Below are 22,742 nucleotides of genomic sequence, written 5' to 3'. Positions count from 1 at the left end.
ATTAGCAAACTAACTACCATGTTTCCAAGAAAGCATCTTGGCATAGAGTAGGAGTTAAATTGACATTTATTGAATTTTCTCTTTAACCTCTGAATCGCCTTCAGCAGACTGAAAAAGTGATGTATTTGATGATAAGATAAATTGGCTTTTCTATTTTTTCCTCTTTTCCAGACTCCCATATTAAAAATTTGGGGATTGAAGTAAATCCATTTTACTAATTCCCCCTCTCACCCAAGGGGAGAAACTAGCATAGCCATCTGACTCCTGCATTTATAAATAGCTATGTTTACAGAAAGACTGAGTGAACTGGATCTTCCAGTAGCCCCTGTCAACCAAGAAGAGGTGAAAGATCAGACTGCAAAGCAGTTAAAACAAGGTGTTTTGGGGGTTTTAGGAATTGCAATTCAGAAGACACAGATTCAGGACTAGAAGCCAAATTATGTTCTGAAGAGAGGAAGGAGAGTAGGGATTTTTTAAAAGGACACTGAGGGTGATTACACAAGTTGTTCTGAAAGAATTACCACTGGTGGAGGGGGCTGGTTTAGTACACAAGTCAATAGTTCATTGGTTTCTGCTGTTCCGGTGTTGCAACACTGGCAAACTTCAGCTCATTTCTAGGATGTCGTGGTTGTGGTGGTTTGACCCAGGCAAGTTCCTATTTACCAAAGAGCAGATTGTGCAGATAATCTTTCTTAGAATGGCTTTCCAGCTCTATTATAGCTCTGAACCAGAGTGACACCTTTTTGTTGATCACATTTCACACTCGATAGTTGAGAATTTAAAGAAGCTGCGGTTCTTTCTTTTGATTGTTGTCTTGTATCTTTAAATAAAACAACATGATTTTGACATGTTAACTAATGGAGAAAAGTGTTTTCCACAAGCATTGCTTTTAAAATGTTTTGATCTAAATTTTTTAAAGTAAATGGCAACAAAACATCAGAACACACACCATGAAATAATAAAAATTAAAATAATTTAAAACTTTGCCTTCTACTAAAGAGGTTGATTACATTAAGATGAATATTGTGAAAAGAAGTCTTAAATATAGCAGAAAAGAAAATAAGCCTAAGAAGGGTGGGGGCTGAAATAAAATAACCACAGAGACTGTTATGCTGCCAGGCAATTAAGTCATTTCTCATTGCTAGGAGGGAAGTAATTTAATTTTCACTTTTTAATTAATTATAATCCCTTTCAAAGTCATTTGGATTTAGGTCAGGATAAAAGGCTGTATACTTTTAAGTGTTTCTAAAAAGCACATTATATGATTATAAGAAGCTGGGTCACACTCCATCCTAACAAGTAAAAAGCCGAACAAACCGAAAAAGCAGCAACTCTTCTCAAATTTGCAAGAGACGTGAGGTCACAGGGCAGACCACTGTCTCCAAAATTGGAGAGACCAGCAGATGAATAAAAAGAATCACATTTTACTGTGTGAGTAGAAACCCGTTAGCTGACACCTCTGTGGAAACAAGTACCAGGCTAGGGAAATGGGAACTCTAATTGATAAATTGCTGGAGGCTTAGTGTGGACAAATCTGAGAGATAAAAACTCCAGGGGGACTCGGTCACTGGGGGCCTTCACGCTTTCGTGAGTTTTACCTTCAGGAGCTTGACATGGTTCTCACAGCGAATAGCTGAGAAAAATCCCCTCAGCTTCAGGCAGGAGGAGGGGAAAAGGAACCATTTTGAAATATGCCAGAGCACTCTGATCTTTTCAACAAGGCCTGCCGTCAGGAGAGACTATGTCATCAGAGCCTAACTGACCCGGAGGAAGGGAGATACCCTACTCCAGCTGGCTTTAGTTTTCCACATGGAGAAGGGAAATACCCAGGTCCAGTCCAATTTAGCCATCCTGTGCCACCAAAGGCAGAGGTGGGAGTGGAGGACGAGGGACTGAGAGGCACTTGTGAAGTTTGTTGTCCCGAGGCACAGTCTCAGACCTAATCACAGGACGGACCCATCTGCCTTTCCACCAGAGGAGGACACAGTGAAAAGACTACTGTGGACTTGCCAGGAAGTGGGTGCATCTACCAGGCTGTTGATCTTTGAGCTTCCAGCCTCCAGGGGTGTAAAATGTGATATACAAAATGGCATCTTTGTGGTTTTCCAACTGTGATGAATAAATTTATATTGTTTATAAGATACCCAATTTATGGTATTTTGTTATAGCAGCCTGAATAGACTAAGAGAAGTGGAAAAAACACAAATCCCAGCCACGCACATAGTGAAAGTCCATTATTGTAAGCTATGAATTCAGAATTGCAGTTTATCAATCAGTCACTTAGGAAATTGGTTTGTGTCAGTTCCTCTAATCTTGGTCACCTTTGAATGAGCTGATTAAGTGAAGTTTCTGAGCTTTCAAAGTGATGGGCTTTTTCTCGCACTGCACCACTCCTTTGTGAGGCCTTCTCTGAGTGGTAAACCATCTATTTTCTCATGTTAAAGTATGAATATGTACCTTCTATACCTGAAGTGAAATGCTATTCATTTATTCATTTATTATCTTTTAGCAAATACTGTTCTAGGCATTGAGGATACAGCAATGAACAAAATCAACAAAGTCTTTGAATTCATGGATCTTATGTTCTAGTGTGATGATCATATGTATTATTAGATCTAAAAGAGTCCTTGAAAATTTTTTGGTTCCATTACTTCATTTTAATAATCAGAAAATGAACTCTTAAAGGTAAAATCTCCTGTCCTGGGCCAGATAGCTATTGCATAGTATAGCTAGGGCTTAAAGCAAGATTTTTCTCACTGGCTGTCAAGAAAAGGAGAAGGTGACAAAAGAACCCAATTGATGTTTCCAATGACTGGTGTGTAGTACTTACTGGTAAAGAGGAATGAAGGCCACTTAGATTAGTGAAGGATACCAAGGGAGATGACAGACCAGGACAGAGACAATTCTTCATATAGTTCCCTCATCACTCTATGTTCAGCAAAAAAAAATTGCCAAGCTATGTAGAAGAGAAGCTGTATGGCTATATTTAAAACCACTTAACAACAATGTACTATTAAATACAGAAGAGAAATCAAAGTAAGAAAGAGAATCATTAGTCAGTTAAGTGGAGATTTTTAGTCAATTCTAAATATATTGTTTAGCATTGCTATTGACATTGTTGCTTAAATAACAAAACAATTCAGCTGTCAGAAAGGAAGAGTTTAAAAATATAGACTCAACTAATTCAATTATTGTGATGCTAAACAAATTAATTTCATGACTATTTGACTTAAGAAACAATCTCATAAATTATGTGTTCACAGGGCTATAAACCTAACACATTTTCTGTGTTTTCCTACTAGTCCCTGGCAAAGTAGCAAAAAGTGTTACCTTGAAATCCAGGTCCCTGGAGGTACCCACTACTACCTACTGCTCAATAATAGAGTAACTTCAGCTAAGACACTATCCTTTCTAAGCCTCTATTTACTCTTCCTTAAAAAGTGGCCAATATTTCGTTTCTCATTGACCTGCTGAGAGGATCAAATAGATCTGCACATAAAAGTACACTGTAAACTAGGAAAGTGTATATTAAGCTGGTTAAGCAAATACCAGGCATTCATTGTACATAAGGGTCTATAAAGTCTATGCAGTTCAGAGCATCCTCTGACCTGTACCAGCATTTCACTTCCTTCTTGGTGGACTCTAATCATACGCCTCCTCTGTCATTATATTAGGACTAAGATGCCTCTGCTTAAAATTGCGGGATCAGAGAAGTTTGTCTTTATTTTTCCTCAAACCATTTTCCAGTTTATTTTTCCTTTACATAGGACCTCCTGCTTAAGTTTCTTGTGAGAATATCATGAGAAATATGCAATACAAAATGCTTCATATATGCAAAGAGATATTATTATTTATTTCAAATTTTGTCATTTGTGCAGGTGAAAGTTGAGTACCCACATTGAGATAAGTGCTTCACAATAATTTGAGATTGTCTCACACCTCGTACGTGTGGAAGGTTGGAAACCAACTTACTTTATTTTGTTTGCCTCCTTGTGACCCTCTTAGCCAGTAGGCTTTCCACATTTTCTTTGGATTGTAATTTGTACTGTTTTTAGACTCTTCTGTGACTTTTATGAATTATTATTTTTACTAGACCTTTCTGATGCAGGTAGTTTCTGATTTTCCCTTCCATATAATTCATCTGGGGGCTTAGATGATATGCAGACTCAGATTAAACAGTAACTTCAAATTAAGCAAACTCAGGGACAATTTTAGATTATAAGTTTATTGACAAAGTTTCCATGTAAGTTCTGCTTCTTTCATACAATCTGAAAGTACTTTACCCCAAAACTCTTCTCAATGTGTGAATGGGTCTCCAATTTCAAATTTAAGGTCTCCATACCACAGGATAATTATGATAATCATACTTAAAGAAATAAGTGATGGGTCACATCACTCTATTCCCTTCTGTTATATCAATCTTTCAAACATGCATAAATTGGATTTCAGAATGCTCTGAAGGAAACATGAGGTTTGAAAAGTTGGTTTCCTAGGGTAGAGAGCCGTGTCTCACACTTTTTTTTATGTTAAGAACATTCTGTGTGTATGGTATTCATTCAGTAAATTCTTCTTGGTTTTAAGTGAACACAAAGAATGGGAAAAGGCTTTCATGGTTGGTGATGGGACCAGCATACGAGAAATGCAAGTAATGCGCAGGTCTGAAAGTTAATCTTAAAAACCAGAGATGTATGAGGCCTTGTGAAGAGGTGCAAAATAGAAGTTCAGACTATTTAATCAATGCTGTATTCCTTAGGGAAACTGGGAGCTGGAAGATTTGTCCTGCAAAGCTAGATGAGTCCACTTGTTGGCAGAAGCAGAATCCAATGTTCTCAACTAGAGTTAGGAGACCTCTCTTCTAGAGAAGGCTGGGAAGATTTTGAGAGAAGGGTGCAGTCAGAGGGCCCTAGCAACAAGGACAATGGGTGAGTGAACAGGCAGTCTAAATATTGTTATAGGAATAAATAATGCAGAGCAGGAGGATATATGATGGGAAATTGTATGTGTCAGAGTTAAGGGTAGAGGCTGGCCTTGTAGCCTTTCTTCTGTACTTTCTACTTGGACATCTAAAAGATCAGAGGCATCTGTACTGTAGGATGGATTCTGATGGGTAAGATAAGGGAAGCCATTCGGAAGGGGCATAATGCAGGGTCCAGAAAACTAAAGGTAGACTGGAATACAAATCGTAGAAATAAAGATTGGCCTTAGGAGAGATGCAAATAGGTTAAGGCATATAAAAACTATTTAAGAAAAATGTATGCTTTCTAAGACTTCTAAGTTTTTCTAGAGGCAAACAGTTTAACATTAGATAAGACCTTACAAGACATATATTTTTAGAGTTCCCATAATAAATAATATATTTTTGTACCAGAGTGAGTATTGTTATTTTCACCAAGAATTTAATATTTCCATATTCTAAAACTCATAGAGATAAAGGATTGGACCATACATAAAGGAATATTTCTCTCTTTAAAAGTACAAGCAATTGAGAGTTATAGATAGGCTATTTTATATGCAGAGACCAGTGGCAGGGAATAGCTGATCAAAAAGTGAGTTGGAGAGAAAGCAAATGTGAGGCTTTTGATCTAGAGCTTCACATTGCAAGTACAGCATCAGAGATAATATTTGCATAAGTGGGGCACTGGGAAAATTATCCAGTTTACAGTAGTGACATGTTTTATGATTTCTAGTTTCTAGAACTGGCCATTTTCTTATAGGTATTAGGAATTGTTTTCTAGTATCACAACTCATTCTTTTAGTCATTATTTTCCTGATAATTTACTCAAATTAAATACCATGTGCATGGATATAGGTGAAATAAGTTCTTCTGTAGGCATATACTGCTTGTTTGAACAGATCCAGAAATGAATGGCATTGCTAATGTTTGGTTTTTGGTACTATCTTTTCTTTTCTAATACTTATAAAAGTTACATAATTTAAAAAGCATTTTTTATTTCTGGCATAACAGCTAGAACTATTTGAAGAAATGATTTGGTTTCTTTAAAACCAGAAATATGTATTTAACTATAAATTTCTGAACATCATGATAACTCATACTGTAATGTAATTGAGTTATATTTTTGTTATAGTGGAAGACATTTTGATTGTTACAGGATACAATTACTTCAGTTATTAGGCATTTGATAAGGTCAACTCATGCCTTTAAATACAAAGCAGCTTAAATATCTAACAGGCATTAAATGTCTGATGTACATTTCATTACATCTTCACCACTGAAATGAATGCAAAAATGTATCCATTAATGGAACATTGTACGGAATGGAATAAAATCAAGTAACTTTCTTGCATCTTATTTATGCTATTACAATTGTTCTGAAGAAACCTCAAAAAGAGTGATTAATGTAACTATGAACTGTTAGGAGTAATTTATATTTGTCTATTCTAACACACTGTGAAGAATATGTAACTTAAATTTCCTACATTAAAAAGGCACAGAAAATACAATTTATTAATGTCTGTCATGAATTTACCCAAAAAGTCTTATGCTAATGATAGTTACAATCAAATTTTATAAGAGAAGGCAATCCTGGCTGGTATTCAGATGATTTTAGTGTTTTGTTTCAAATATTTTTCCAGAAAAGGTAGACATTTTGTAGCATATATTTTTGATCTTTCTATTCTCTTATGTGTGAGACACCCACAGTTAGTCCTCTGATTCTAATTAAAGTAAAAAAAAAAATCTTCTTCAGTTAAATGTACAATCATCTTGTTTGTGAAAAGCATTTAGGAATAAGAACAAATGTGGCATAAAAATATAAAGCAGAGTGAAATTTCATAGATTTCAATCAAACTGTGGTTCAATCAAACTGTGCTTTCTTTGCTGACAAAATGTAATTAGGGTAGTAAAGTTTGATTTATGGAACAACACCCAAAATTCAATGAGGTGGATCCAGACTTTAAGGAGCTCACAATCCAGCGGTGATCATATCATATGAAAATTTACAATATACAGTACATCTAGAAAAAAGTTGAAGTCAATCATTTTTGCAATGAAAAAGAGTAATAACATGTTACTTATTTTTTAGAATTACAGTCAGTGCTCTCTCGGGCTGTTCACGTATTAGGGCAGTTATATACAGACTCATATACATTTATGTATTTGTATTTCTGTTTTTCTCTAAGATTTTGACACATACTTAGATTATTTTTAAAAATGTACAAGAGATCTGAACTATAAGGGAAGGTTTATAAGATATGGATAGCAAATGAAAACGTTTCTTAGTATGTCTTTAAATATACAAAGAAATGGAAAAATCAATAGAATTACTAAGAGAATGCAGTTTGATGACAAAATGTAAGATAAATGTGCCAGGATTAGTAGCATTAATAGCAACAAGTAATTAGAAAGGATAACTGGAAAAAATATTCCAGGTACAATAGCACAAAAATTACACAATTTTATAATTTTTCTGAGCAAAGAATAAAATATTGCAACTTTATTGTTGGACATAAAACTGAGCAGACTAAGTGGAGATACATTTCATGTTTCTGCATGGAAAGCTGAATGTTGTAGAGATATAAATCATGAATTAAATAATAAACAAAATGCTGTTAGTAATGCTGTTAGCATTACTGTTAGTAATGGGGATTTTATGGAGCTTCAAGCTGGTTCTAATGTTTATATAGAAGAATAAATAAGCAAAATACTAGCAAATATTTGAAACATACTACTATGCAGTGGCCCTTTGAACAACATGAGTTTAAACCATAAAGGTCCAATTATATGTGAACTTTCTTCTGCATCTGCCACCTCTGAGACAGCAAGACCAACCCCTTCTTCTCCTTGGCCTACTCAACTTGAAGATGATGAGAATGATGACCTCTATGATGATCCACTTCTACTTAATGAATAGTAAATATATTTCTTTTTTGTTATGGTTTTCTTAATACAATTTTCATTTCTCTAGCTTACTTTATTATAAGAATATAGTATATAATACATATAACTTACAAAATTATACATTAATCAACTGTATATGTTACAGGTAAGGCTTCCAGTCAACAGCAGGCCATTAATAGGTAAGTTTTGGGGGAGTCATAAGTTACACATGGGTTTTCAATTGTGCAAGGTCAGTATCCCTAACACCCATGTTATTTAAGAGCTAACTGTAATTAAAACAGTTATGCTAGTTACTACATACAATAGAAAAGTTATGGAATCAACCTAAATATCCATCAACAGATGACTAGATAAAGAAAATGTGGTACGTGTACACAATGGAATACTGTTCAGCCATAGAAAGAATGAAATCATGTCATTTTCCGCAACAAAAACAACTTAGATACAGAAAGAGAAATAATGCATGTTCTCACTTATAAGTGGAAGCTAAATAATGTGTATGCATGGATGTAGAGTGTGCAATGATAGATAATGGAGACTCTGAAGGGTGAAGGGTATGAGGAGAGTGAATAATGAGAAATTATTTAATGGGTAAAATGTGCATTATTCAGGTGATGGATACCCTAAAAGCCCTGACACTTCCCCATTATGCTATATATCCATGTAACAAAATTACACATGTCTCATAAATGAATACAAATAAAAAAAGCATGCTAGTTAACTAGTATCAATGTGGGAATAGAAAAATAAATGAATGGACTATACTAAATGGTCCAAGAATGCATCCATGTATATTTGGAATTTAATTATGATAAATATAGCCCTTAAAATGAGTGGGGAAGGGATAAATGTTGGTAATCCCATTGGTTTCTATAAAGAATATCTCACAATAAAAAATAAATTCCAAACAGATTAAAAAACGTAATATACTTTAAACACTATTTAATAATAAAAAATAATTATAGAAATATTTTTGTAATCTTACACTAGGAAAGTCTTCCTAGGTGAGACAGATTCAGAAGCCACAGAGGAAAGACTGACATATTTGACTATGTAAACTAAAATAGCTGTATGGAAAGTGAAAACATAATACAAAGAAAGTGAAAAGATAAAGAATAGATTGGGAGATAATATATGGTCTATATATAACCAAGGGATAATACCCAGACATAAGAGTTTCTACAGAATCACGTTGAAGAGTAGCACAAGACGGCAAAGAAAGAAATGCAGTCTGTAGAGTTTGTATCTGGTTAATAGATGTTCTTTAAAAAGATATCATGAATTTTTCGATGGAGGCTAAACTTAAAATTATATCCCAACTGTGCATTTTTCTTTTTAAAAGCTTGAGTATTCCTTTCTTTTCACCATATGTTTGCCAGCGTGCATCTACATGAATTTTCAATTTGACTCCTCTATTTTTATACTCTGACAGGTATAAGATATCTGTTTCCTTAAACCTTGATTCATATGTTATGTTTATAGCAATTTTCCTTCATATTGCAGAAGAGTTTTCAAAAATTGAACTTTTATAAGCCTGTTATTATAAAATATCTATTTATAGGTAGGCAACTGGCAGAGTTACCATAGAAACTAAAACAGCAATCAATTCAGAAGTCATGAAAGTGTAACTAAAGATGTAGGTATCATGAATAGAAAGCAATAAAACATACAATCCCTCATAACTATTAAAAAATGCAAACTGGAATTTTTTCAAGGGATAATAGCAGAAGGAAAAACAGTTTACAATTATGGTTTATCCACCAGTGTAAATTCATGCAACTGTAATGAAACTAGGCATGCTCCCATTTTAAGATGCTGTCATGGAATCAGTTATTTTATTAAAACTGGGTAAATATAAGACCCCGGTGCACTTTGACGGGTCTATATGGTTTTTTGAGGGTTTTTTTTTTGTTTGTTTTTGTATTTTTAAGACAGACTCCTCCTCTGTTGCCTGAGCTAGAGTTCCATGTCATCAGCCTAGCTCACAGCAACCTCAAACTTCTAGGATCAAGAAATCCTCCTGCCTCAGCCTCTCAAGTACCTGGGACTACAGTCGGTACCACCACACCAGGCTATTTTTTTTTTCTATTTTTTTTTTTTTTTTGGTAAAGATGGGGTCTCGTGCTTGCTCAGGGCTCAGGCTGGTCTTAACCTCCTGACCTCAAGCGATCCTCCTGCCTTTGCCTCCAAGAGTGCTAGGATTACAGGCATGAGCCACTGCGACCAGCCTGAGAGGTCCATATGTTAAGGCAAACAACTATTACTCCTCTCTCTGAATTCTTAATATTAGCCCTACCTCAAATACAATGCCCAAATCATTTTGATTTGGCATATATCTTGACCTAGACCCACCCCTTCTATAACTCCCACTACACAAACTCAGGTGCTGAATACACTGAAATTGAGGAAAACGCTAGGAATCATAAATAGATGAATGACCATCAAAGTGGTAAAATCCCTTGACAATTAATTGTATAGGTATCACCAGTTGGCATATTTTGTGCACTAATGCAATCATTCCTGAACTCATGATTGTGAGCAAGAATTACAGCTAATTTTGGTGGGGTTGGGATTTAGTTTTCCCTTTAAAAATATGCTGTAATTTATAAAAAGCAAAACAAAAGAAAGCAGGTGTTCTATTGATAAATGGTTTTATGAATGGATTTTTCTAACTTGTGAGTATTCAGTGCTATAAAATGGAGTTATGAAGAGTGTCAGATTAAAGATCCTTTATTTAGTAAGTTAATATCAGTTAAGTCCCAAATTCCAAGACAACTTGTAATTTAACCTCATAAAAACCAATATGAGTAACTGGACTTTTTCCCAAACAACAAAGATAGTTTATAATTTACTAGGGAGCACAAGGTAATCCACATTTCTATGAAAATTCTTTTGTTTAAGTAAAATCTTCTCAAAAGTTGATTTACTGAAACCAGTGATTGCTTTCCCATAAGTCAACTAAAGGAAAAAGGAAATGATTAGAATGTAAGAAGTACATATTAAACTATACCATATATCTCCAATGTTAGAAAGTAGAAGGATTATGACTCAATATAAACTTGTTCAGCTGCAGAAATCAACACATTCCATTCTCAAAAATAAATAGATCAGGTAGCTATCAGCACACTAGGGAGCTGTAAACCACATTACCCTGACTAAGAAAAGGGTTTACTTGACTTCAGGGAGATGATACAGTAAATTACTAACCTCAAAAATATTCTCTTAATGAAATATTGACCTTATTATTTGATTTTGAGAATGTTAAAGATCTCCCACTATTTGAACACCCAAATAGTACATAGTATGAGAACTAAAAAAACTGTACAAGTGATTTTAACTACATGTAATGATAAAAAGAACAGTAGTTGGCAATTTTAGACATGAGAAATCGTAATAATGAAAATACTTTGATGATGGCTTTTATGAATTAAATTAAAAATAAGGGGAGACTATTTCTTCTGCTTTTATTCAAAATTTTAATTGAAATATAGTAGACAAATGGAGTATGAACGAATTCTATATGTACAGCTTAGTGAATTTCCTCCTAGTGAACTCTCTCATGTAAATATCACACAGGTCAAGAAATAAAACATTGTCAGCATCTCCAAACTACCCCCTACCAGTCTCTACCCACCCCTCCCAATGTTGAACATTATTCTGACTTCTGCCATCATGGAATAATTCTGCCTGTTTGGGAAATATATATGAATAGAAGCGTTCTGTGTTTTATGGATGCTACTCCTTTTACTTATTACCTTTATAATATTTTTTGCATACCACAGTTGTATTTAATAAAAAAATAAGGTATCTAAAAAATTCCCAAACATTTGGAAATTAATCAGCTTACTGCCAAATAATTGATGGAAACAAAAAGAAATTACCAGGGAAATCAGAAAATACTTTTCTGATTTTCTGATCTATAAGTATCTAGAAAATACTTTTGCAAGTATTTGTAGTTTTTTCATATTTATTGTTGTATAGTATCTAATTGTGTGAAGGTTACAATTTATCTGTTGTTGACAGACATTTAGGTAGTTTTCATAGGCTCTTACAAATAGTACTGCTCTGAATATTCTTGTACATAGTTTTTGATCAATATGTAAGTATTTTTGTAGGGTAGAATACTAAGGAAGTGAGTTGCTGACTCATGGGGAATACATATAGTCAGCTTTAGCAGATACTGCAAATGTGTTTTCCAAAGTGGTTATATAACAATTAAAAGTCCCACCAACAACATGAGAGGTCCAGCTGTTCCACATCCTTGAAATACTTGGCATTTTCTATCTTTTTCACGTAGCTATTCTGGTGGGTGTGTAGTGAATTCTCATTGTGGTTTCTAACTAGCACTTTCCTAATACGTAATGAAACTGAGGACGTCATATGCTTAGTAGCCACATGGATCTCTTTATTGTGAAGTGCATACCAAAACCAATGATTGCTTCTTAAGGGGAAACTGTAATCTGGTCTACATTTTAATAATTCTTCATTTTAATAAATACCCTTTGTGATGATTATTAGTATTGACATATGGCAACCATTGTGCCAGGCTGTATTCACCACTAGCACAGAGATTCTGTTTTAGCTGCCATTGTATTTCTAGTGTCTAGCACAGTGCCATGTTTTAGATCATTGGCTTTGCATTTTTCCTTTTAAATATGGTCATTTAATACCATAAATTTTCTTCTGAGCACTGCATTAGCACTGCTTCAGCTGCATCCTGCTAGTTTTAGTAGATTGTTTTTATTATCATGTAATAAGAAATATTTTCTAATTTCCCTGGTAATTTCTCTTTGGTCCCATAAATTATTTAGCAGTAAGCTGATTAATTTCCAAATATTTAGGAATTTTCTATATATCTTATTTTTTTATTCAATATAACTGTGGTATGAAAACATATGTATCCAGTCCTTTTAAACTTATTGAGACTAGTTTTACGGCTCAGTATATGGTCTGTCTTGGGGAATGTTTCATGGTGCCCTTGAAAAGAATGTATATTCTGTAGTTGTATGTAATGTATAAATATTAGTTAGGTCAAGTTTTGGTAGTGTTATTCAAAACTTCTATGTTCTTATCGATATTTTTCTACCTAAAATTATAAAGAGAAGACTGTTAAAATCTCCATCTGTGAATGTGGATTTGTTAATTTTTGCTTTGTATATGTCAAAGTTCTATGAATAGGTGTCTGCATACATAGGACTATTATGTCTTCTTGATTCACTTATACTTAGTCTGGTTAACGTGGCTGGGCTGGTATCAGTACCTTTAGTTCTTTTCTCTTGTGCTAGTGAGTGTTTTAATCTCTGATCTAGAAAATATTAGCCTACCTATCATCATTCTGGGATCCCAATGGGGCAAGAAGTTGGGTTTTCAAAATGCAGTTAATGCTGATAGATTTTTGCTTAACTTTGAGATTTTAATAAAGATTTCTATTCCCATCCATGGTGAGTGCTTCTCAGGGACAGATTTCTCACCCTCTCAAATAAGCCTCTGTCTTACCATTTCAGAGACAATCCAGCAGTCTTCCACAGAAGTGGGGAAGGAACAGTGAGAAGGTTATCTGGTAGCTCTTGCTGATTCTTAAACAGCCTCTTATTTTAAACCTTACCTATGTTTCTATTTTTAAAGGTACCCAGTACTGCAAATTCAGCATTGTGGGAGAGGTAATGAAGAACAAATCAGATTGCTTCCAAGTTTCCAAAATTTTATTGCAGAGCTGATGGTTGTGTGTGAAGGAGCTAGTTGCCAAAATTATGCAAATTAAGAGATTTTTAGAATCAACAGTTGTGTTGCTGCTGAAATTCTACCATCATAGATTCATTTTTCCTTTGAGTATTCATTTGTTTACTTTTTTAATTAAAAAATTATTGCCCTTAGCTCTAAAGGATTCAAATCAGCAAATTTATTTTTTTAAATTTTAAATCTCTCTTTTGAATGCAGATCACCCTGGAAAGTGTAATACATTGACCTTCCCATCACTCATATACATTATATTGTAAAATAATTAATCATACCCTTCTAACAAACATGAGAAACTTGCCCACTAGGTTTGGGAGTCTGGGCAAGCAAGTGGAAAAAGGGAAGGAGATTCTGCTATGGAGCATGTAAGCCTGCAGAATGGGACCTAGAGCACCTGGGGGAAAGAGCTATGCGGTCATGGGGAAAGGACAGAATTGATAGGTTGCAGAGTTTTATGGCAAGCTGGACATGAAGAGAAAGAGTTCAAAGATAATGCTGAGGTGTCTAGAACATATCTGTTGTTAATATTTTAATACTTAAAGTCCTCTTCAAAAACTATAAGCAGAAGTTTTGGAGTTTACAGAAGAATTACAGATTTTGTCTAAAATGGAATTTTTTTCTCTGGGCTCTTAAAATGCAGTACAGATTAATCTTGCTTTCTTATGTTGTTTATGAGAAGTTATTTGTAAGTTACTAACTTTTTCCTCAATTGAATTATTTCACAGCAATTAATCTTGTAAATTTAGAAAAGTTTTATATTACTTGCTGCTTTATTGTTATTATTTTAATTCTTCAGTTTCTCAAATAGCAAGCATATTTTACAGTTAGATGTATTACAGAGTTAATAATTAAGAAAAACTAATTACCTTGTATTGTCTTAATTTTATCCTAGAGTATTTATGATTTATGTTGGCTTTTTTTCTCATATTCAAATAGCACCAATCCAAATAAAAATTATAATTACTTCTCTGATTTAAAATATTTTTGTTTTCAGAGGCCAGATAGTCCATATTTATATACTTTTGAAAAATTGTAAATACTACCTGTGGAAAGTTTTTAGAGATGACTTTAGAAAATGCAATTAGGTTGAGTAATGTGTTGCTCATAACACTGGTGTGCTGGTGTTGTGAGTTCAGCTTACCAGGAGGCAGTACTCTAGCCTGACAGGTTTTTCCATTGTTACATTTGTTCCTATGGAAACTGGCCTCTCTAGTATATTCTCTCTCTCTCTCTCTCTCTCTGTCTCTCTTCATCGCTTTAGAAACAGGTTACAGAAGCAGTGGCCAGAAGGAAACATAAAATATTCATACAGCCACTACTTAGGAGCTTCAACTAACATACTTATAGGTGTATGTTATCCTCTAAAGGTTATATACATACATGCACAACCCCCCACGGCATGTGTTTATATAGTTCTAACAGTCTAGACCACAAGAACTGAAAGAATTCTCTCCATCTCAGTAATGAGGTAGCTCAGTGATAACGCTATTTAAGATCTGTCAGGTGTGAGTGGAAGTGGCCCGAACAGCAATAGCAGAACTGAAAGATAACAGCTACTTACCGGAACACTGCAGGGGATGGGACGAATATGTAGGTTCTAGCCACGCTCCTAGTGTCTACTGATTAGCAAAGATAGAAATAGATTTAAAAACTCAGGTAAGAGATAGTTAGCCCTGATCTGGCTGGTTATAGATTTTGGAAGAGACACTTATTTTTTTTCCCCCTAAGACTATATCTAAAAGATTCCAAATAAATTGTAGTGCTTTTTTTCAATGAAAAAAATTAGTAACTTGATTAACCTTTATTTTAAAATGTAAACTGAACTCATATTAGAACAAGATATCTGTTCAAAAGTGTGTTATTGAAAGAATCAAAGATTTTTTTGTTTGTTTGTTTGTTGCTGTTAATAAGGAATTTCCTAGGCTAAATTTCGCTGAAGGGGTTTTGGCAAATTAATTCATTGGTTTACTTACCTCCAACTCTGGATGGGTCCTGGAGGCTGAATGATTGTGCGTTTTTGAGCCTGACACTCACCAAGAAGGGAAAAAAAGACACACATCTGTGGAGCACCATTATAGACATGGCTGTGATTCCAGGAACCTGGATTTAAAAATCTGCTGTGTCAATAGCTAATGAGCAATACAGTTTAACTTCTTGGGTTTTTTGTCCCTCGGTTTTCAAATTGAAATAGTAATAACTATTGAGTTGTTGGGAGAACTTAGTAAATTAATATAGATGATTTTGAGCTTTGTCAATGCTAAGCATGGTGGTAGGCACTAGAAATACATGATGAGTAAAACATAGTCCCTGTCCTCATGATGAATACTGTCTAAAGCGATGGTTTCCAAATGTCAGGGTGAATCATCATCACTTACATTTAACAAAGCAGAATTGTAGATCAGATTATAATTTCCCCTTATGAAATTATCACTATTTTGAATGAAATTACTTAAAGCACTTGCACACAAGTATACATATTTCAAAAAATTTAATGAAAAAAGTTTAGCTTCTCAAAATTTCAATTTTATGTGCTTTGGGCATGGGCTAAAATTTGAGGACTAGAAGATTCAAGATATTTGTTCAATATATCCTGACCTAATATCAGCACTCAAGAAAGACATTAGGGTAGAGAGGATTATCTAGAGATACAAGAAAATATGGGTGTTCTCCAAAAATATGTTTTACGTCACTAACCACATATGGATTAGAAAGTGAGTTGGAAGACCACACTTTAAAATCTTAAATAGAGAGATGTGTAGTATATTTTTTCTCAATATTTTTCTGCCTTGACTTGGAAGATGAATGATCAATTGAAAAAGAAAAGTTGAAAATCTACTCAGGAAGTAAAAGACTATCTATTTCTCATCAAATACACTAAATTAATTATTTAGAAATAGCCTAAAGAGGCCATTTAACAAAACTTCTTCATACCTGATAGAAAAACAAGAAATTTCTTGATCATGTCCTGTATGTATTTCTTTTTTCTGTAGAGCCTAGTTTAGAATACAACCTGAATATTTTTTTTTAATTTGCAAAACAAAGTGGCCAAAGAATTTTGAATGACTCTGAGCCATGATATTTTCAGGGTCCTGAATAAACTGAGCACAGTATAGCTTTTAGGTCTTGAACTGGGTGCTGAAGTTTTTTCATTATAGCATTATCTGTTTTATTCTTTTTAAGAAAAGTACATTTTTTTTTAAATTAACAATAAACAAATAATAATGAAACTAATAAGGCTTGCATTATAGACAGACAGTCAGCTGTGGGACAGGCTGTGGAACTGAAGAGTCTAGGTTTGAGTTCTGATTTATGACATTGGGCACAGGTTTCCAATCTTTTAGTTCATCAGTTTGCTTGTCTGTAAAGTGGGGAAAATCGTAGCATCTGCTTTATAAGGTTATTCTGAGGAGTCAAGTACACTGCTACGGTAGTTGGCAGGGACCTGCTGAGCTGGTGCTGCAGTTCTGCACGGGCACAGAGACTGTAATATATAGTTCTTATCTTGTCATAGCACCGAGCACAGCTTACAACAGCAACAGCAACTTGCAGTGCTCTTTAAACAGCTATGCTGGAGCCCAACCTGTACTCTGAGCCCTATCGTTTTGAAGAAAGGAGAGAAAGAGAGCCACTCTAGTTCCACATTGTGGTGGCAGGCAGCTTCAGGGCACTGGAAAAGCAACTCCTTCCACATGCAGACTGGAGTCTGCACCACCTTCTTCCCTGAGTGTTGAGTTATCTAGTGACTAAAATTAGTTTAAATAAACCAAACTGCTTCATGGGTGGGTCTTATGTTTCTTAAAATTCTGCTCTAAATGCTATATCCTTTATGTTATCATATAAATGTATTTGAGCAGCAGATTATTTTAATAAATATCAAGTAACTTATTCATTATGATTTAAATTGCTATCCTGAGATATCAGATCTAAACCTTACATTCTAATTATAGAAAACAGATAGCACTACCATCTCCTGGTGGCAGCCAGCTGAATTACAAGTGAAAATATTTGAACATACTTGATACTTGAGCGTTGCCAGTACACAGATATACTTGAACCATTCACTAAAACCATTTACTTGACTATATCATATCTCATTGGATTTAAACTTTAATATATGTATAATTAGGAAGTTAAAACGTGAGTTTTAAGCAAAACTTTAATTTATTCACTAATTTATAATCAGGCTGTTTATTAATCTTTTACAGTTAAAAAAACTGTACATGCATCATCCATTTGTTTCTCAAAATCTTTGTGAGCTAATTTTTTAGGACTGTTTTTTTTTTATTATTATTTTACAAAGGCAGAAATGGAAGTTCAGAGAGATCAAAGAGGTAATTGCCTAAGATTACCCTGCAGGCAACTGGCAGACCTAGGACTTGAATCCAAACTTTCTGACTGCATCTCAAGCCCCTATTCACTCTACTGGATCGCCTTTTAACTGAATTATGCTCTGATTTTAAAAATAACTACAAACATATTTACAGTGTCTCCCATAAATTTCAGGTCATGAATTTGACAAATCTAATTAATTTTAAATATGTAGTTAGAAAAATTAATTTCCTAAGAGATCAAATGCTTACTCTGCTCATTTATTACATAGTGAAACTATAACAAATGTGCCAGGGTACTGTTTAAAATAACAATTGCCAAGGCTTATTAAGCTTACTGGTAGGAGAAATAGTCTGCTGTAGTTGTCCCATAGTCCATATACGTCCTTGTTATATATGCTTAACTGCAAGGCCTAAGCATTCTCTTATCCACACCATTTATTTAACTTATTATGTAGGGTCTCAAGTAGTTCAAGGTGAGTAGAGCATGAATATCCTGGTACTGCTTGCTCCTTTGTGTAGGGAAAATGGCTTGCTTGCTTACCGCTTGCTATAATATGTACCGAGCTCTTAGTTCTGGGTTCTCCAGCTATAACCACCATCTGGGCCCCTTGTTTCACCTCATGGGACTTGGGGTCAGGAGAACTGGTACTACTGTTTGATGCTCCTGCTTTTTGCTGTGATGTGAGTAATAAACTGTCCTCTGATCCGTCTGATCCATTGTGTCTTTTTATTTTTATTTTTAATTTGTTTTAGAGATGGGGTCTCACTCTGTTGCTCAGGCTGGAGTGCAGTGGTGTGATCATAGCTCATTCTAGCTTCAAACTCCTGGGCTCCAGTGATCCTCTGCCTCAGCCTCCTGAGTAGCTGGGACTACAGGTGCACACCACACCTGATTATCCATTGTGTCATATTGTCTACTTTTGGGATGTACAGAGTCATGGCAAGTCAATGTATTTGCTTAGTCTTCCCCTTTGCTACTCTTTGCCATTCTTTGTGAGATTGGGGCTCTTCCCTGACACTTCTTCACTCATTCCTAGCAACTATCTAGGCACATGGTATTAATATTTTGGGTCCTACTTTACAAATGAAGGAATAGAGGGACTTCGTACATAAGCAGAAAGTGATGGAACCGAATTCTCTATTAATCACTACTCTTGAAAGAGGAAAAAAACACAGCCAAGGTCCTGACAATTTTTTAATAAATACCAAGGATCACCAGATCTGATGAATTTAGAGATGTCATTTTGTTTGTGTTGAAAGTTGCAACTGTTGATCAAATCCAAACTCCAGAATGATTGCCAAAAAAAAAAAAAAACACATTAAAAATTAATTTAAAAAATCTTCCTCGTTTCCTTCTGGCAGGATTAGAATATATCATTTAGCAGGGCAGTATGCTAGCAGCCACATTAGACTTCATTTAGTGAAGAGGAAAGATTGCATGAAGCTAGAGTAGAGAGTATGGAAAGCACAGCCAGTTCTGTGGCCCCTAGGGGGTAAGGTTGAAGGATAGGATTGCCAAGACTAAGGTGACTAAGAGATCCTGGAGATTCTATCTATCCTTAATTCAGGAACTAGAACCCAGGCACTACACTATCTAATTGGGGAAATAGGCTGTAGGGAGAAGTACAAGGTTCAGAAATAGATCAGATATGGTGTGCAGATTGGGAAAATATGGGCTCATTTCCACAACTGCAGCATACAGGACTTAAGTAATGGAGTTTGTGAAAATAACGCTCTTACTCAGCTACACGAATTTTAGGGTAACATTACCCAAAAGGTCCAAGAAGAAGACAGGCCAGTACTTCAGATAAGGGTGTTTTCTTGAAGGAAGTAGGGGGAGAAGAGATCCTGAGAACATGGAGAGTTGCGGAAATATCTTATACTAGCCCTTGGGTTTATCTCAGCAGAATGACATTCCTCATGCCACTGATACATTGGGTATCGATTCTTGATATATCAGGTTGTGTGGTTACTTTCTCATTAGTCCAGGGAGTAACAAGAATGACTGACTGATGATTGTTAGGTGTTCATTAGAAACTTCTGGAATAGAGACTTCGTCCTATCACAAGGACTAACTTTCATGGATATTTAAAGAAAGACAGCTTTTAAAAATGCTGATGCAATGATCAATCTGAATAATGAAGGAATCCCCAAGATTGTGCATTATTATGTGCACTCAATGTCAATTTGAAGGGAGAATACAGCCTGTCATCTATATTTTACCATTTTGATTGGTTTAGCAGAAAATTGACAAGTGGAGCACCTCATTTTCTGTCATAGGTGTTATTTAGTATTTAGACTCAGTGGAATGAAGAAATTTGGCCAGAATGTTTCACCTGGACAAGGAAAGCTGACTTCATAAATAATTTCTATTAATAGATTAAGATTCTTTCTTTCTATTTAGTTGTTACATATCCTCCACCTTAAGTCTTAAAATTGAGATACTAAAAATTTAGTGATGGGTACGGGGTATGTAGTTGAGAGTTCTTAACTGGATCCACTTTTGAAGAACATATACGCATAAATTTACATATGTTTTCCAAATAAATTTACATATTCAGCATTTTTGAAGCCTTAATTCTAATTTGCATAACAACTAACATCTTGACATTAGTGATGCTAAGACAAATGTTTGCTGAAACTTGTGGAAAGCATTGCCTACATTTGCCATCTCTGGTACCTCTTCTATTTGCTTCCAAACCTATCCCAGTCAAACTTCTCTCCCCAGCTGGCCCCCTAACATTTTCCTCATCAAAGTCACCAATGACCTTCTTGTTGCATAAGAAGTTAACCAATGATTGGTGCTCGTATTTTTATGTATTTTAGGATGTAAATTAGTATGGAGTCAAGAATGTACATAACTACTTTTTCATTTATTTTTTGTCTGAAAGTTTTAATGGTTGCCTTTTTGATTTGCTTAGTTTTTCTTTAAAGTTCTAATGGGTAATTTTCTCCCAAATGTTCTGAGATCTGTCAAATTTCTAACAATAGTTCTTCCAGATGCTCAAACATTTCAGATGCTCTTAGCTCAATTCTGTTTCTAACGACATCTGTCCTACCACCCTCCAGCCTCCTGCTCTGATCTGGACTAATTTCTGGGCCTGGTTACGACTAGACTCCTGACACTTCCCTTCAATGTTTCTGTGTGTTAGAATCGTGGTTTTGGATCCTATATCTTCTTTCTTGTTTACTCCCTCATTTGTGGAAGCATAACTGCCAGCACTCTTAAGCATTATGAAATAAGAAACATTTTTCTTGTGCTACATCTCCAAGCTTACTTAGCACATAGTGGATACTTATTGAACATTTTATTTTATTTTTCCTTTAGTTTTAATTGACAAAAACAATTGTATATATGGGGTAAAAATGTGAATTTTTGATATATGTATACACTGTAGAATATTAAAGCAACTAATTAGCATGTTCATCATCTTACCTACTTACTATTTTTTTGTGGTGAGAACATTTAAAATCTACTGTTTTAGCAATCATGAAATATAAAATAAATTATTATTAACTATGGTCACTATACTATGCAATAGACCACTGAAGCTAATTTCTCCTCTCTAACTGAAATTTTATATCCTTTACCCAATATCTCTCCTTTTTCAATGCCCCCACCTCCAGCCTCTGGTAACCACCATTTATCATGCTTCTACAAGTTTGGCTTTTTAAGGTTCTACACATAAGTGAGATCATGCAGAATTTGTCTTTCTGTGCCTGGCTTATTTCATTTAACATAATGTCCTCCATGTTTATTCATGTTAAGACAGAATTTCCTTCTTTTTGAGACTATATAGTATTTTATTGTACACATACACTACATTTTTTTTTTTTTTATCCATTCACCTGATGACAGACATTTAGGTTGCTTTAGTATCTTGACTATTGTGAAAATGCTACAATGAATATGGGAATGCAGATATCTTTTTTACATATGGATTTCAGGTCCTTTGGATATACACCCATACGTGGGATTGCTATGGTAATTCTATTTTTAGTTTTTTGAGGAACTCCCATACTGTTTTTCATTATGGCTGTACTAATTTATATTCTTACCAACAATGTGCAAGAGGTTACCTTTTCTCCACATCCTTACCAACACTTGTTATCTTTTGACTTTTTGATAACAGCTATTCTAACAGGTGTGAGATGATATCTCATTGTTGTTTTAATTTGCATTTTCCTGATTATTAGAGACATTGAGCATTTTTTCATCTATCTGTTGGCCATTCACATGTCTACTTTTTAGAAATGTCCGTTCAGATCCTTTGCCCATGTTTTAATCAGGTTATTTGTTTCCTTGTCATCAAGTTGTTTGAGTTGCTTATATATTTTAGATATTTGCCCCTTATCACAAATATGGTTTGTAAGTATTTTCTTCTATTCTGTGGGTTGTCTCTTCACTGTGTTGATTATTTTCTTTGCTGTGTAGAGGCTTTTTAAAATGCAATTCCATTTGTCTATTTTTGCTTTTGTTACCTATGTTTTTGGGATCATATCCAAGAAATCATTGCCCATATTAATTTCACAGAGAATTTTTCCCTATGTTTTCTTCTTGTAGTTTGACAATTTTAGGTCTTATGTTTAAATATTTAATCTATTTCAAGCTGATTTTTGTATATTGCGTGAGATGAGGATCAATTTCATTTTTATGCATGTGAATGTCCAGTTTTTCTAATTCTTTCACTATTGTGCATTTGTGGCATCTTTGTGGAAAATCAATTGATCATAAATGTGTGCATTTATTTCTGGGCTACTGCCTATTCTATTGGTTAATTTGTCTGCATATAGAAAACCCTAAAGACTCCACCAAA

Source organism: Eulemur rufifrons, chromosome 8 (assembly GCF_041146395.1).
Source record: "Eulemur rufifrons isolate Redbay chromosome 8, OSU_ERuf_1, whole genome shotgun sequence".
Taxonomy (NCBI): Eukaryota; Metazoa; Chordata; class Mammalia; order Primates; family Lemuridae; genus Eulemur; species Eulemur rufifrons.
The sequence above is the reverse complement of the archived record's forward strand: the minus strand, read 5'-3'. Positions refer to the sequence as shown.